This window comes from Limulus polyphemus, unplaced genomic scaffold, assembly GCF_000517525.1.
Source record: "Limulus polyphemus unplaced genomic scaffold, Limulus_polyphemus-2.1.2 Scaffold245, whole genome shotgun sequence".
NCBI lineage: Eukaryota > Metazoa > Arthropoda > Merostomata > Xiphosura > Limulidae > Limulus > Limulus polyphemus.
The window spans coordinates 244,565-247,505 of record NW_013665855.1 but is presented as its reverse complement, the minus strand read 5'-3'; the positions used below and the strand labels follow the sequence as shown (position 1 = coordinate 247,505).

At 46.3% G+C, this 2,941-nt stretch overlaps 1 long non-coding RNA gene across 1 annotated transcript in view; it reads right to left on the bottom strand.

Annotated features, from left to right (window-relative positions):
- Window positions 1-301: 301 nt before the first annotated feature.
- LOC111085121 overlaps window positions 302-2,941 on the bottom strand; it is a 20,504-nt gene continuing 17,864 nt past the window's right edge. The window contains exon 3 of the long non-coding RNA XR_002609966.1: window positions 302-312. This is a non-coding gene — a long non-coding RNA (uncharacterized LOC111085121). The remainder of the gene's footprint in view (window positions 313-2,941) is intronic.

Genomic DNA, 2,941 nt, shown 5'->3' with positions numbered 1-2,941 from the left:
TGACACCCTTTGTAATACCTCACCTTAATCCTTTTCCTGTCTGAGGCTCTTCGTGGGAACCCTGTGGGGGTTTTCTTGGGACATCCTCCTTCCCTTCCACTTTTGGCTGCATATTGTCTTCAGCTCTGGCCTAACACATGTGGTTCACTTCTCTTTAGGACTTTTTGGGTTGCGATGCTATATTCTCGCTGACCCGTCACCTGGCTCCGTATATACAGGACCTTCTTATGGCACCATTTTTCAACATTTCGAGTGTGACAAAATTACTGTGTCCTTGGAGTCATGGGTGGCTTCTGTCCAACAGTGATCTACCTTTCACTTCAGGTGCCCTGTTGGTTTCTGTCAGCACTGGGTGTGGCACCAAATCCCGTTTCCTGGCCCTACCCTTCACAGCCCTGTCTGTCCCACCTTCCCACGGTATCGCATTTTTTTGTTTTTCGTGGCGATACACGGTATGCAGGCAATGGGTCTGGTGACTGCCTAGTGAGTTCTGGACTGGTTGTAGCTCATCTGGTGAATCTTTCATCAGAGCAGCCTTTCCTCTCCGAAGTTTAGGTTCATTGTGTTCTGTCATACCCTTATCCTCTCTCTTCCATTTCCTTCCTCCTTCATGGGATCCCTGGTCACGTGAGTGTCTATCTGTGGCAGTACTCAACTTCCTCACCCAACAGGTTGTCATACCTGCTCCATGCGGGTTTTACTTCCACCAGTTTTCCCATTGTGGGATGGTATATCTTTTTAGTGCTCTGCCCTTCAGTCTGGCTTCCACACCTTATATTTTGGTCAAGTGGTTAGCCCCTTTGCTCATCATATTCATACCCTGGGGCTGCAATTCTATGTGTACATGGGCGATTGGCTTCTTCTTGCCCATTCCGAACAGGTGTTGGCTAGTCCTACTCATCAACTCCTTCTCAGAGCTGTGTGGGTGAGATGGTTGATCACATTCCTTCGTCCTACCCAATACCTTGTACATCTGGGTGTATTTCAATATCCATCTTGGTCAGGCCCAACCTTCTCCTCTTTGGCCCCATGCTGTGGAACTGGTCGTTCGGATAGCCTTGTCTGCTCCGTTACTTTCTAATGCCAAGGTTCTATCGTTTTGGGGGAGGTGGTTGTTTCTGATGCCTATCAAACCCTCGGCAAGGCTCATGAGCATTTGCTTCAGTGACCAGTTGAATCTCGTATGGGATCCCTATGGGGTACATGGGTCGATCACCAAGAGGTTTTGGGTCATTTGTCTGCAGAAGAAAGTTCTCTTCACATCAGTGTCCTGGAAATCCTAGCTGACCATCAGGCATTGTATCATTTTCTTTCTATCAATAGCGGTCACCTGGTTATGATCAATTCCAACAATTCTACAGTGGTGGCTTATATCAATCACCAAGGTGGCACCCAGTTGAGTCCCTGTGTTTTGCATGTTGGATCTTTTCTATTAAGCCCACTCCCATCACATTCATTAGATGGCGTGTCATATTCTGGGTGCATTCAATATAGTAGAAGATCGGGTTTATCCCACGGAGTGGTCCCTACATTGTGCTGGTGATGCTCTCATCGTTTGGGTACTACCCATATCGATGTGTTTGCCACCACCCTCAATCACAAATTACTTCAATTTTGGTCCCCGGTTCCCCCATCCTAGGGCTTTGGGAATAGATGCCTTTAATCAGGATTGGTCCCACCTGTTTCTTTCTATTTATCCTCCAATCCGATTACTTCATCAGGTAGTCTCTCTTTTCCATGCCATGTAGAGTTCTTCTGATTGCTCCTTACTGGCTCTGTCAACCATGGTTTCCTCGGTTGCTTTGGCTCCAGGTGATCCCTCCTATTCCTCTTCCCTTACTTCCAGATCTGTTACATCAACCCCAGCTGCCGGTTCTACATCCAGCACTTCCTGTCCTCCGTCTTCAGACCTGGGTTTTGTCCTTTCCCGGGCAAGGCATTCCGAATCCTCTCGCCAAGTAGCTTCTCATTTAGCCCATTCCATTCGACCTTCTTCCTTGGCTGTTTACCGACAGAAGTGGAACCTTTTTCACTCCTGGGCTTTGGCTCGGGGTTTTCTGGCTTCTTGGCCTACAGTTGCTGGTATCTCCGAATTCCTTACCTGGCTCTTTGAGAGGGGTTCATCGGTCTTCTCGATTTTGTGTTTTTAGGCAGCCTAATTCCATATCTACTCTTGTCCTGATCTGGACAGACTCCTCTGCCCAGTACGTGCCCTACATTGTTATATTGCATGCACAGCTTCCTTCTGGGGTTCTTGTTCCTGCCTCTTTATCCCATAGCAAACTTTTTTTTCTATGATTTTTCCCCTGCTATCCTGACCAATTGGGTTCATCGTTTGATCCAGTTGGCTTATTCATCCTTGTCCCTCTCCCAGCATGATCTCTTTCACATGTTTTCTCATCAAATCTGACACCCTACCTTCTCCCTTGCTTCTTGTCTTAATCAGCCATTGAAGGAGATTCTACAGTCAGGCATGTTGACAACTTCACACAGGTTCATCTCCCACTACTTGCACCACATCATGATTTCTTCTTACATATGCTTCTTTTTCTTTCAGGGGCCTTTTCTTCAACTTCACTTTGAATCCCACTCTGTGGCGATTGGTGCCTGAGCTGGTTTTCATTCTGAACACTGAATTGGTTCCACATAGATGACTATAACCATTATCAGATATATTTATATACTCAAACAAAAACACAAATCTGCACTGTGTGCCATGTTGATTCATGCACTTTGTCTATGGCTATGCATGCTTACACTTGAGGTGGGGTGTTTCACATGATTACTAGAATGTGAATAATCTTGTGATGTTTGCTTCATAAACATGCCCGTTCCAGACTGTACCACCCGTGGATGGCATGAGTAAGGCAGAAGAGGAATGCTGCTCATCCCTACCATGCTTGGACTGAATAAGTCGGTATGTTCTGCTTTTAAAAATAGA